General features: G+C 47.7%; 1 pseudogene across 1 annotated transcript in view; it reads right to left on the bottom strand.

The window, feature by feature from the left end:
• Window positions 1-13,387, bottom strand: part of LOC309333187 (adhesion G protein-coupled receptor D2-like) — a 94,655-nt pseudogene that overhangs the window by 18,670 nt on the left and 62,598 nt on the right. Inside the window, exon 9 of the transcript in view lies at window positions 2,797-2,909. The product of the transcript in view is annotated as an adhesion G protein-coupled receptor D2-like (transcript). The remainder of the gene's footprint in view (window positions 1-2,796; window positions 2,910-13,387) is intronic.

Here is a 13,387-nt window from a genome sequence, read left to right as displayed (position 1 = left end):
TCTGCTTCGGGCCATCTGCAGGCATCTGTCTCTGTTTACCTCTGGCCTTCCGGCCTCTGCAAAGTTGACCTTGGCTCCCATGAGAAACAGAGCTTTCAGCTGCCGACTCCTTGGCTCCCCCTGGAGACTGGAATGCTGCCTGGGATGACATCACAGTCAGCTCCCCCTGCAGCTTGCAACCAGTGCCCTCGGCATCCCTGCAAACACTCTCATTCTGGGAAACAGCCAGGACCTCCGATGCAGTCAAATTCTGGGCTGGGATGACCGGCAGATGAGCTTCTTTCAAAGCATTCCACATCTGACGTGCAGTCATGTTGCCAGCTAGCGTAGCAATTTCCTCCAGAGAGATGGACAAGACTATTACGTCCATGGCCCTTGAATGTTGGGCCTTCAATCTATCTGTCAGAAGAACTGGAGGGGCTTCACACACAGTATGCCACACTCCAAACTGTCGCAGCAAGCTCTCACACCACACAGCCCAGGTCTCATAATTGTGCCGGTTTAACTTTGGGCACTCAGCAGCTTCAGAAGCTTGGAAAAACTCCATTCCAGCTCTTTACTTGAGCCGTGAGTTTTTCACTTCAGAGACTCCTTATCTTGGCTCCCATTAATCACAAATCCTGCTTGGCTCGGCTCCCAGGCCAATTAGGCCAGCCGGACATCAGAGTCTCTTGCCACGGCAAACAGAAAAGCCTTTGCTTTCGCTTTTCCCACACATACCTCAGCAGTCTGTCACAGTCTTACTCTCCTGTAAGTGCCGTGAATCTGGGCCCGAAACCTGTTGTTGGGATACTGCCAGGGAGACAAAGTCCATCATGGCTCCCAAGCCATCTCCGGATGTCCATCGACCTCCCGTAGAAACGCAGTATCAGCAATTAGCGACACGAGCTCCAGAAAATAGCTTGTGACATTCCAGAGCAGATGCACGCTCTATCAGCAGATAATGCACAGCGAAAGATGAACGCAGAAGAGCATTATTTAGAAGTTTATTCAGCGTTGGTCAGAACAAAGAAAAAAACATGACTGCCTGCTTCGGTCTGCTCAGGCACACAGAGAAACGAAAGCATAGACACAACAGAAACATCCTGTGAACAGGAAATATGCAGACTCTGTGACTCACAAAGCCTACTCTCTTTTAAGGTGGAACGGAAATATCCTAACATTTTTTATTGTATTGATCTGGTTGATTTACTTCATTAAAAATCTTTAGAGAAGAAAATCTCTAAGCAATGAAAAACATCCTAAAAACAAACACCACAGATAATTATCGAATAAAAATTATATGCTTCAGAGAAGAACAGAAAACAATCAGATCACCAACTCTCTCAGCCATCTGTACAAGGCAGGGGTGTGGAAACATTTTCAATCCCTTCTGGATAACTTTCAGGCACGGTTGCTGGACGAGCCCAGAGGCAAAAGTAGGCAGCACAATTGCAGATACAACAAAAACCACATGAAACCATATTTTAAAAGTTAAAACCAGATAGCTACTGTGGGAAGACATATTCTTAATTGCCTGCATAAGCAATAGAAGATAGAAAAGCTTTCAGCAGGTGTTGAAAAGGCTGGCACAGAAGGCGCCCGCTGAATCCCTAGTGGCAGAGTGTTCCACAGAACCAGCCCTTGACACTAAATGGCTGGTTTCTTCTTGTTGTCAAATGAGCCTCCCCATCTTATGAAATGACCAGCAATGTGCCTGCAGATTATCTTAATGACTGAACTGGAATATAAGAGTTCAGGCGATCCCTGAGGTTCGCTGGACCTAAGTTGATCAGGGCTTTGTAAATTTTTTCAAGGACATTGAACCTGGCTTGGTAGCAGATGGGCAGCCAGTGCAGCTGTTCTAACAAGGGGGTCACCTATTGTTGGCCAGGTGACCCCATCAGCAATCTGGATGCCACATCCTGCACCATCTGCAGCTTTCACACTGGGCCCAAGGGCAGCCCCACACAGAGTCCATGGCAGTAGCCCAGCCCCAAGGTTACCAGCACATGGACTACGGTGGTCAGGCTATCCTTGTCCTATGCCTCTTTTAATTTTAAGTGTGATTCAGTTTCACCTTCCAGTCCAAGCTGACCCCACCAGGCCTCACCAAAGCAGCACAGGGGAAACCAGGATGGGGGTGGAGTCATGGCATTTATTGGCAATGACATTTGGGCAGAAGAAAGGGGACTAAGCCACCACATACATGACCCAGCATTACCAGAGACCCAGTGTGGTGTAGGGCAGGGGTTGGCAAGGCGTACCAGGCATGGGCCGGATCACTCCTGTGGAGATCCTCCGTGGGCCAGACCAGCACAGCGCGAAGCCAGAAATTGCATCTGCGCATGTCTGTGGCGCCGAAAATTGCTTCTGCGCATGCCCAGATGCTGAAAATCTCACCTGCACAGAAGCGATTTCCAGCATCTGGGCATGCATAGATGCAATTTCTGGACCTGCGGAAGAAAGTCCCCACGCCACACTGCGCTGGTTTAGCGCAGCACGCGGGGACTTGCTGAGTGGGCGGCTTGGTTTGGGGGTGGCTTGTGGGCTGGTTAAACGGCCTTCATGGGCCGCTTCCAGCCCATGGGCCTTAAGTTGCCGACATTGGATGTAGGGGTTAGAGTGTTGGACTAGGACTTGGAAGAGACCAGGGTTCGAATTCCTGCTCAGCCATGATGCTCTCTGGGTGACCTTGGGGGCCAGTCACTGCCTCTCAGCTTAACCCACCTCACAGGGACGAAATGAGGAGGGGGAGAATCAAGAAAAGTGGCATATAGATGCAACACATTAAAAATAAATAAATCCCCTCTCCACCTCTCACTCTCAGCCTCTCCACTTCTTCCATTGGGACTTCAATCAGGTCTGGAGTGTCTTGGTTCATCATCAAGTACGCAGTCTTGGGTTAGAGTGACGTCCAGCACACTTCCCTGTGCCCCTGAGTCTTAAGACTTCTTCCTGGCCCCAAGCAGAGTTTCGCAGCCTTGTGCCTTGTGTAGGTGCAATAAATCATAGTCCATGCACAAACTTCTTTCTAATCTAAGAAACCTTTAATCATGTACAGCATAGCATAATAAAATCAGCCTAGAGATCGAGCAGCCACCCTCCCCGGCTCATCAGCAAACAGTGAAAGTAACTCACACACAAAGAAAGATTCCCGTATGTGAAATAAACCACGCCTCAGAATGTGAGACGTCACACAGAACTGTTTAACCCTGTGAGTTCTGATTCTCCTCACACCCCCTCTCGTCTCGCATACTGAGGGAAACTGTAAGTACAACCACTTACCCCAAACACAACCCTTCACAGAACTCCCCATGACGCTGGAAGCTCAAAGGTTTAGTAAACCCATCTGCCAGGTTCTCTTGGCTCATACAGTACTTCAGCCGTATCAAACCTGCCTGGACACTGACACACATTCTGGAAACGTATGTCCAAATGTTTGGTTCTGGACTTAAACTGTCCAGACTCTGCCAACTTAAGACAAGGTTGATTGTCTTCCCAAACAGTGATGGGCAAACAATAATCCCCACAGATCTCTGAACTCAGCCTCAGTAGAGGAAAGTGCAATAAGACTTTGCTTCTGGGACTTCCACCCAACCAGAGAGTCTCCAGACTTCACTACTAATCCATGTTGGGATCAAGCCTCTATCGGGAGAAGCTGCCAACTCTCCCAGGCACCCGGCTTGATCTCCGGTGACCTCCCTGGCTGCATTCCCCAGCAAACACAGGCTAGGTCTCTATAGGCGACCCTTCCCAGCGTGGGAAGAGCACACCCACTCTTTCCTGCTCCCCCGGCAGGGAAAAGAGAAAGTCAGAAACGTGTATTTACATGGCTTTATTTCTGACTCTTCAGCATTACAGAAAACATGTCTGCTCTCTTCAAACATTGGCAAACAAGTGACAAGGACTTCCTGTACAATCACAAGAGGAAGGTCTCATATTACACTCTGAGCAAGTTCCGGTGAACTGCCCTGTGAACTGACTGGAACGCTGTTTCCCACAGTCAGCCAAAACACATGATGTCAACAAGCTGGATGTCTGCAGCTGCGATGAGCTCATATTCTGACAATCCATACACAGATTTCCTGTCTCCATGATTTGCCCAATCGCTGTCAGTCCAGCACGTGAGCCGTGCGTCACCTTCAGCTGACAACGTGAGGTGAAAATCTTTCGTACCCTGCAAATACCTCAACACTCTCTTGATGCCTAGCCAGGCACTCACACTAGGCTTTGTAGCTTCCCGGCTGAGCAGATTCACAGCAAACGCTATGTCCAGTCTGCTCCACTGAGAGAGATACAACAGACTCCCTAGTGCTGACTGAAACACCTCAGGGTTTTGGAACTCAGAATGCTCCCCAAGCTGACTGTCCTTCACGTAGCTTGTCTCCATGGGCGTTCTGACCCCTGCACAGTCAGACATCCTGAACTTCTCAAGCAACTGCTCAATCTTGCCTATGTGACTGAACAAAAAGCTTCCGTTCTCAGACCTGTCTATCTTAACTCCTAGGTAATCAACTTCTGGTCGAGCCACAGACCCGACGCAAGCGGGGTTTTCTCGGAGAGGGAAAATACGGGCTCTTGGGGGCAAACGGGGGTGCTACAGGGCATGGTAGCCCCCCAAAACCCCTCTGGAGGGAAACCAGAGGGTCAGGATCCCAGCGGAGCCATTTGCAGATTGCCTGGCCGTCAGATAACTCCGTAACAGGAGCGAAGAGAACGGCGGGCGGAGAAGCAGGCACCGGGAAACCATTGTCTTCCCCCCAAGAGCGCAGCCCCAGGCTTGCAGGGCGAGTGACCGATTCTCACACGTAAGAAATTTGAGCCAAATTTGGATTTATAATTGGATTTTATAAAAAGGAAGGTTTCGGGGGGGGGGAGGAGAGAAAAGAGAGGTCAGTTTCGTCTGAGATCGGACAAGAACGCAAGGCTAAGAGCGGAGAGTGGATGAGAGGTTGGTGATACTGCAAGCGGTTGGAACTTTCTCTAAGAAAGTTTGCTAAAAGTAGCACATTTTGTTGCAAAAAGTTGCAAAAAGTGGGCAACTAAAAGAGGAAGCAGAGGTTGGTTATTTTGTGACTTTGGAGGGTCTTAGATGTAACGATTGGTTTGACGGAAGCAAAGAAAGAAAGACGCTTCTCTGTACTTTCGGTTTAAAAAAAGAACTGCGCAATAAAATAGAACTTTTGCATCTCCATTTTAGCCGGAGCTTAAAGTAATCCAGCAACAAAGAAAGCAGAAGAAAAGAGATAAAAAGTCAGATTGAACGATTTGTTGAATATATATGGTAACGTATTTCCTCTATTGGTGTTTTTTTACCTCTGCTTTCAGCTTAGTTTTAATACTATAAAGGGAAAATGACTGAGTTTGAGTGAAGGATTTATGCGCTAATCCCATCTTTTCAAATCTAAGTCCGCGAAGGAAACTGAGAAGGAACTGCTTATTCGGCTGCATTGTGGCAAATTGTCACTTGAGTATATTTGGATTTAATTTAAATTTGGATTCATTTTTTTCATTTTTATATTACCAGGTCTTGGATTACCTCGTCAATCTCTTGTTCTATATTTGGTGTCTTCTTCTTACTTTCTATAATTTGAATGTACTGTTGCCAGTTGGATTTTACATATGGATGTACTGTGACATTTAGATATTTGGAAAATGTTTTATACTTGAATCCAAATTTTTGAGTTATAACTTGCATTTATAATTTAACTGAGTTACAAACTAATTTTCAACATTTGTATTTGCTATTAGGTGTATGAGTATTTCTAGGAGGTGTAAGAATATTTATGTTTATCCCTCTGCTTTTTGAAAAAGTGTTTTTTGATTGTATATTTTGCATTAAGATTGGTGGAGGAAATTGAATATAATGTCTCATACACAGAAAAAAGCGAGGGAAGGCGGAACACCGGCAGATAGGAGAGGATCTAAACAAGAAGCGGACTTTAAAGGAGAGATCTTGAAAATGTTTGCAGAAATTAATTCTAATATTAAGCAGAGTGAAAAGAATTTAGAAACAAAACTAGAACAAATGGATAAAAGAATGGGCCAGATGGATAAAAAAATTGATGCCACAGTTAATGAGCTGAAAGGGCAACTAAAGGAGGTGAGCAGGAGGACACAGACTTTGGAGGAGGGGATGAAAAGGACAAGATTGGAGATGAAGGAGGTGAAGAAAGAAGAAGAGAAAATAAAAACAGGGATGTCAGAAATTAACAAATCACAGGAGGAGGTCTGGGATGCGATTGCCATGAACGAACTCAGGCAACAAGAAGTGAACCTAAGATTTAGACTTGTCCCAGAGGTGCAAGGAGAAAACATCAAAGAGAAATTAATAAAAGAGATAGCACAATGGATGGAGTTGCAGACAGATGAGGTTGCAAAATCAGTGCAAAATGCATTCCGAATGAAGACAAGATCAGCCAAGGCAAGGAAGTTTCCAGGAGACTGTTTGATTACATTTAAGGATAGAGAGATGAGAAACCTGATACTTCAGAAGAACAGAGAAAAGAGATTGAATATTGAAGGAAATTATATAATTATTTTTAAAGATATCCCAATTAGGTTGTTAAAACGGAGAGACCCATATAAATCAACCATACAAATTCTTAAGAAAAACAAGATAGAATTCAGATGGGAATACCCAGAAGGGATCTCCTTCGTTTATAAAAGTAAAAGACATAGACTTACAAGTCCGGAGGAAACAAGTAAATTTTTGAGAAGGTACAAAGAGCTACGAAGTGAAGACAAAGAAGCAAGAGGTGTAGAACCAGGAATGGAGGCTGCAGGAGGAGTAGAGTTGGATGAGATAGAAGAAGAAGAAGAAAGGAAGAAGAAAGAAGAAGAGGAAGAGGAAGAAGAGGTAGATAGATTATAAAATTTGTAATAAAATTTTTCAATATGGCTAAAATGGCGCTGAAATTATGGACTTGGAATATTAATGGGATTAACAATAAAAAACGGAATAAAATCGAACAACATTTAAAAAAGAAAAATTTGGACATTATTTGTTTACAAGAAACCCATGTGGCAAGAAGACATAAAAAAGTCTTAATCAATAAAAGATTAGGAAATGAATTTATATCCTCGGACAAGATTAAAAAGAGAGGGGTAGTTTTATATATCAGGAAAAAAATTGAAACTCAGCAAATTTTCAAGGTTGAGGAAGGTAGAGTTATTGCAGTTCAAATTAAGTGGCAAGGAGAAAAAATAATAATCATCGAGATTTATGCACCTAATGGTAATAAGACAGACTTTTACAAAAATTTAGAAGAAAAACTATTTGAATATATGGATCAGAAGATTATAATAATGGGAGACCTGAACGGAGTGGTGTCATGGAAATGGACAGATTAAGAACAACAGGGGTGAGTAAAGATGGAAAATTACCTAAGACCTTTTTTTCAATGATAAAGAACTGTAATTTGATTGATATTTGGAGACTTAGACACCCGCTGGAGAAACAATTCACATTTTATTCAGAGCCAAATCAATCCATGTCAAGAATTGATCAAGTGTGGGTCTCAAATGAATTAATTCCAAGAATCTCGGACATTGAAATTCAACCAAGAGTAATTTCGGATCATAGTGCAATAAAATTTGAATTAAAAGGCTACGAAGAAAAAACCTTTAGATGGTGAATTAATGACTACCTTCTAGATGATCAGAAAGTTGTAGATAGTGCACAAAAGTATCTGTCTGACTATTTTGTAAACAACTGTAATAAGGGAACAAAAACGAATATGGTATGGGACGCCAGCAAAGCTGTGATGAGAGGTTTTTTCATTCAGCAAAACGCATTGAAAAATAAAAAATAGAAGGACTTCCGGGTTAGCGCCATTGGTAATGGCAGAATTCCTCTGACTAGGAGGAATTTACTCCGTGAAAATCGGGTCTTGCCATCACGACGAAGGCGGAGACCCTTCAGAAATCACAGGCAGGTGAAGCCTGTGAACGTGGGATTCGGCGGGCACTTGCGGGGAAACCCTTTTTCGGGTCTCCGGAGCAAAGTGGGGTGAGCAGCACGGTGCTGTGAATCGACTGCTTCTTCCACGGAGTGAAGCCGCGTAGCCGTTGCCAGAGAGTGCTGACTTTTTCCTGTGAACAATTGGATTCTAAAAGACACTACCCGTGAGTAGAACAAATTGGAAACTTTTAAAAGAAGAAAGACTTAATTCCGAATTGTAGCGGGGAGGCATAAACAGGAAGTCCGCCTTCCGCTTTTGTAAATAGAACAAAGCAAAGAGGCTGCAAGCTAGAGTCTTGGAAAGTCGACTGGAAAGGATAAACTTCAACCTCCAAAAATAGTAACCCCCCCCCCCCTGGAAGCAGGAGAAGAGGGGGGGGAGTTTTGGACTATTTATACCTGCAAGAGAGAGGGAAGGAAGCTAAAATTCCATTGCTCAGAACCTGGGAACGGACTGCAAATAGAACAATAAGGCTGCTGTGTCTGAAGCGCGCTCTGACTGTTAGCTGTCAAAGAGATTGTATTTAACTGTTTCTAACTGTCCCCCTCTGACTCTAAAGGGAGAAAGAAAGTAACTAAAAATTGAAACTAAATTTCCTGCTTAAGTTATGCTTTAAAAGGAGTTATTTTGGATCAATATAAGTACGGATTGTAACGGTTTCCCCCTAGAGGAAGTTTTGGAAACTGTTGGCAGGGTGCTTGCTGCTGGCAGGGTGGCTTTTTGCGGTCGCCCCAATTTGGGGCGCAAATACCCGGCGGCTTCGCCCCCCAACCCCCGCGAAGATGCGGCTTGGGGGACTCGCGCGTGTTTCCACCTGACTCTCTCCCGCGCCCCCTCTCCGGAGCGTTGCAGTGAGAAAGGGAGAGTCTCCCGCTCGGCAACCGCTGTTTCTCCCGACATGTCCGCCACCAGAGGCAGCAGCATCGGCGGCGGGTGGCCGTGCCTGTGCGAGCAAGTCTGGTGCCCTGGCGGTGGTGCCTCCCGGCGCGCTCTGCCTGGGCGCGGCGCTCAGCGGGCTCTTCAGCTTCGGCTTCTTGGCCGCGGCCCTGGTGCTACAGCCAGTGCCCGAGGCTCTTCGGAGACTCCGGAGGCGGCGAGCGCCCCCCCAGATGTTGCGCCCGGTGCGGCCGGCCCCCCCTGCACCCCCCACGCTACGCCACTGGACAACACGAGGAACATAATTAACATTTTAGAAAAGTTACAAGTGAACATACACACTAAAGCAGTTTTGATATTTGTGGACGCGGAGAAAGCCTTTGACAATATTTCTTGGAGTTTTATGAAGAAAAACTTACAGGGGATGGGGGTCGGTCAAGGGTTCGAAAATGGTATAGGTGCAATTTATTCAGAACAAAAGGCTAAATTAATTGTGAACAATGTGGTGGCGTGTTATGGGTTAAGGGGGGCTGCTTGTGCGTAAATGGTTGAGCTCTAAACTCATGCAATCAGTTTCTAAACTCTCCCAGTCAGCGGAGCCCTGGGTGCATGGCTACCTCAGTCGCTGGCAGAATCCGTCAGTGGGCGTTTCCGGAATTTGTGCCAACATAAGAGTTCTTTGACGGAAACTCTCCTTCGGGATTCTCGGCGTGACAGTTTCCTGCGCGGAGTAGGTGTCCCCAGCGGAGGTCCTGAGCCTTCCGCGCTGTTCTCACTGGAAGCATCTTGGAGCCATCCCTCCGATTGAGTTTCTGCAGGAACTCTCCCTCTCCCCCTGCTGGTTCCTTCCTCTGCATCCGAGGGTCTCTTAGCCTCTGTGAGCCCTTCCACCACTTGACTCTCCGATGGCAGTTCCCTGACATCCACCTCCCCTCCAGGACCCCCCTCACCCCCCGTTTCCCCCTCATCTCTGGGTGGTGAGACTGGGAAACCCCGGAAAGAATCCTCCTCATCTTCGGATGACTCGAAAACTGCTCCCCACCTACTATTGTCCCTTCTTCCCGAATACTCTTCCCCATCTGAGTCTTCGTCCTCTTCCTGTACTGATTCTGGAAACCCCTCGAACTCCTCTTCCTCGTCAGTGGTGCCGAATTGTTCTTCCCAGAACCTAGCCATGGGCTGAGGCTTCCGTGGGAACCGGCGATGAAACGTTCCCACTAAAACCTCATCTCTGACTGTTTCTGCTGGTACCCAGGTATTTTCGGACTCCGGTTCTCCTTCCCATGCCACTAGATACTCCACCTGTTTGCCCTTCCACCGAGAGTCGAGTATTTCTGCTACATGACTGCTGCGCTCCCTCTCTTCTACTTGCGGTGCCGCGGGAACCTCACCTTCACGTCCCCAAAATTCCCGCCCCTCCCGGTATGGTGATAGTAATGACCTATGGAATATGTTGTATGACCTCAAAGGGTCCCAATCGTTTCGGTCTCAATTTCTTGCACCCTCCCTTGAATGGTAACCCTTGGGTTGACAACCACACCCGGTCCCCCACCCTTATGGTTTCTCCTTCCCTTCTGCTCCTATCTGCCTGCTTCTTGTATTCTTCCTTGGCCCTATCCAAATTCATTTTGAGCTGTTGATGTATAGCTTCCATTTCTTCCACAAAATGTTCTGCTGCCGGTACGCTCCATCTTTCCCCTCCTTCCCCTGGGAAGGCCCTGGGGTGGCACCCATAATTGGCCATAAATGGACTCATGCCCGTGGACACATTCTCCGCGTTATTGTAGGCGAATTTGGCCAGGGCTAGTTTCTCTACCCAATCATTCTCTCTGTCATTCACATAACACCTCAGATATTGCTGCAGAATACTGTTTGCTCTTTCCGCCTGCCCATTGGTTTCTGGGTGTCTGGCGGTCGAGAAATTGACCTCCACGTGCAGTAAGCTCATGAGCTTTCTCCAGAACCTGGAAGTAAATTGTTTCCCTCTGTCTGAGACCACCCTCAAGGGGGCGCCATGCAACCTAAAGATATGTTTTATGAACAACCTGGCGGTTTCTTCGGCCGTTACCGCATGTGAGCAAGCTATAAAGTGGCACATCTTGGTTAACAGGTCTACCACTACCATTACCACAGTTTTCCCCTTGGATCTTGGTAAATCCGTCATAAAATCTATGGACACTGCCTCCCATGGCCGTTCGGGTGTGGGTAATGGTTCTAGCAACCCCGCCGGTGCCGCCCTCTCCCCCTTTGCTCGTTGGCAGCGGTCGCACCCCCTTACATACTCTCGTACATCTTCCCTCACCTTGGGCCACCAGAACTGTCTGGTAACTAACCGCATTGTTTTGTGTTGCCCAAAGTGCCCCGCGGTGGGGCTGTCGTGCAGTTGTTTGAGTACTCTACCCCTCAACTCCCCTTCTGGTATGTACAAGGCCCCTTTGTAATACAACGCCCTGTTCCTTTCCTCGAACCCCCCGGTGTTCTCCCCGGCCCTCCTGAGCCCTCTGAGCTTATCTTGGGCGTATTCATCGTTCTCTGTCCCTTCCAATAGTTCTCGTTGCCCCACCAATGCTGCCCCACACACCCAGTGGTCCTCGGGTATGACATGTCTTTCTTCGGGCGCTCCCTCCCCCTCCATATACTCTGGCTTATGAGAGAGGGCGTCCGCCCTTACGTTCTCTGCCCCCGGTACGTAGCAAATCTCAAAATGGAATTTGGAGAACTCCTGTGCCCATCTCACTTGTCTCTGGTTCAGTACTCGGGCTGTTCTCCAATATTCCAGGTTTTTGTGGTCCGTGCACACCTGGACCTTGTGCTGCGCTCCAATCAGCAGGTGTCGCCACCGCCGAAACGCTTCATGAATGGCGAGCAGCTCCCGGTCGTACACTGTGTAGTTCCTTTCGGATTTATTCAACTTCCGCGAGAAGAAGGCACACGGTCTCCAGTCCGACGCATCCTTTCCCGGTTGGAGAAGCACCGCCCCTACCGCTCGATCCGATGCGTCCGTTTCTACCCTCATCGGTTTTTGTAGATCTACATGCAAGAGCTGTTCCTCCGACGCGAACGCTTTCTTTAGCTGTTCAAACGCTCGCTGCGCCTCTTCCGTCCAGGCGAATTTCTTCTTACTACTGAGGCAATCGGTGATGGGAGCCGTTAAATGGGCAAAGTTTTTGATGAACTTCCAATAGAACTTTCCAAACCCCAGGAATCTCTGCACGTCCTTCCTGGTTCTGGGTGTCTTCCATTCCAGTACCGCTTGGACTTTGCTGGGATCCATGGCCAATCCCTTGTCTGACAAACGGTACCCCAGGAATTCCACCTCTCTGGTATGGAACTGGCATTTCTCCAGTTTTACCCACAGCTGGTTTGCTTGCAGCCTGCTTAGGACCTTCCGGACATCTCAGACATGCTGCTCCTCGTCCTCTGAGTAGACCAACACGTCATCTAAGAAGGCCACACAGTTCTTATAAAGCAAAGGTCCCAGGACGTGATTCTTGAAGGATTGGAAGCATGCTGAGCCCCCCTGTAAACCGAAGGGCATAACGAGATACTCAAAGGCCCCCAAGGGGGTGAACATGGTGGTTTTCCATTCATCCCCTTTCCTCATCCGTATCAGGTTATACGCCCCCCTCAGGTAAAAATCTTTCCCTTCCTCACCCTGGTCAAAATGTCATCAATTCTGGGCATGGGAAAGGCCACTGGTTCTGACACCGAATTTACGGCCCGGAAGTCCACGACCAGCCTGGGTTTAGTAGTGTCTTTTTTGTCCACAAAAAACACTGGGCTACCCCCCACCGCTCTTGACTCCCTGATGAAACCTCGTTTCAGGTTCTTGTCTATGAACTCCCTTAACTCCTGCATCTCCCTGTCCGACATGGCGTACAGTTTGCCCACTGGTAGCTGGGCTCCTGGGAGTAGGTTAATTTGACAGTCAAAGGGTCTATGCGGGGGCAGTCTATCTGCTTCCTTTTCGCTGAAGACGTCACTCAGGTCGGCGTATTGTGGTGGTATTTCTCCCTTTTCCCCCACCACCATCCCTGCCAGACTTGCCCTGGCCAACCCCTGAGTTTCTCTTCCCTTGCAGTGTTCTAGGCAATGAGCTGACCCAAAAGAGACTGTCCACTGGTGCCATCCCACTAGTGGGTCATGTAGCGCCAGCCAGCTCATTCCTAATATGATGGGCGGCCCCGCCAGGGTGGCTACATGAAATGCAATGACTTCCGTGTGCCTTGCCACCCTCATTGTCATGGGGACCGTTTGTTGGTTCACTTCCCCTCGCAGCAGTTCCCTCCCATCAATCGTTGTCACCTGCAAGGAATTACTTAAGGGCAGCGTCTGTATCTGGTGCTCTGATGCAAACTCCTTACTCATGAAATTGCAGGAGCTGCCTGAATCTAACAGGGCTTTTATCGTGAGTGGATGTCCATTGGGTAGCTCTAGCAGCACCTCTACGACTAGAGCCGCTCTTGGGGGTTCAGGCTTGGGCACGTTCACTGATCCTTGGCCTGGCTGCTGTGCCCTGTCGCTGGCAGCCAGGCGTTGGCTTTTACCTGCTCCTTAACCCCCTC

This window comes from Podarcis erhardii (assembly GCF_964252035.2).
Source record: "Podarcis erhardii genome assembly, chromosome: W".
Taxonomy (NCBI): domain Eukaryota; kingdom Metazoa; phylum Chordata; class Lepidosauria; order Squamata; family Lacertidae; genus Podarcis; species Podarcis erhardii.
Note: the sequence above shows the minus strand (reverse complement) of the source record. Positions and strands in the feature narration are given on the sequence as shown.